Source organism: Belonocnema kinseyi, chromosome 2 (genome assembly GCF_010883055.1).
Source record: "Belonocnema kinseyi isolate 2016_QV_RU_SX_M_011 chromosome 2, B_treatae_v1, whole genome shotgun sequence".
Classification (NCBI taxonomy): domain Eukaryota; kingdom Metazoa; phylum Arthropoda; class Insecta; order Hymenoptera; family Cynipidae; genus Belonocnema; species Belonocnema kinseyi.
The window spans coordinates 121,237,222-121,237,670 of record NC_046658.1 but is presented as its reverse complement, the minus strand read 5'-3'; positions in this window follow the sequence as shown (position 1 = coordinate 121,237,670).

Here is a 449-nt window from a genome sequence, read left to right as displayed (position 1 = left end):
TATCTGCCGAGTTTACCTGTCAATGACCTTAAATTGTTTTTTGTTTGGCATACATATTTATTTTATGTATCATTGTATTATATTACAATTTTTAGATAACGAGCATATGCTTTTTTTATGATCAGGATGCTCTGCTCGTGTCACTGCTACTTGGAGAAGTTTGCGATGTTAAATTTTTTTCTTGATTTTTTTTTCCTTGGTTTTTTAATTATTAATATTATTATTATTATTATTATCATCGAGTTTTGTCGTCGGTAGTTTTTCAGATAAAGTTATCATCTTATTTTAACCGAATTTTTTCTTCTTAATTGTGACTCGCAGTTCTCTTGGTGCGTGGCTTATCGCATTTATATCCTCACGGTGAAAAATTTTCTATAATACAGGATTAAAAACTACAATTGTGAGAATTCCTCCTTGTCGAGATAATTATCTTCTGCATGGAATAATGA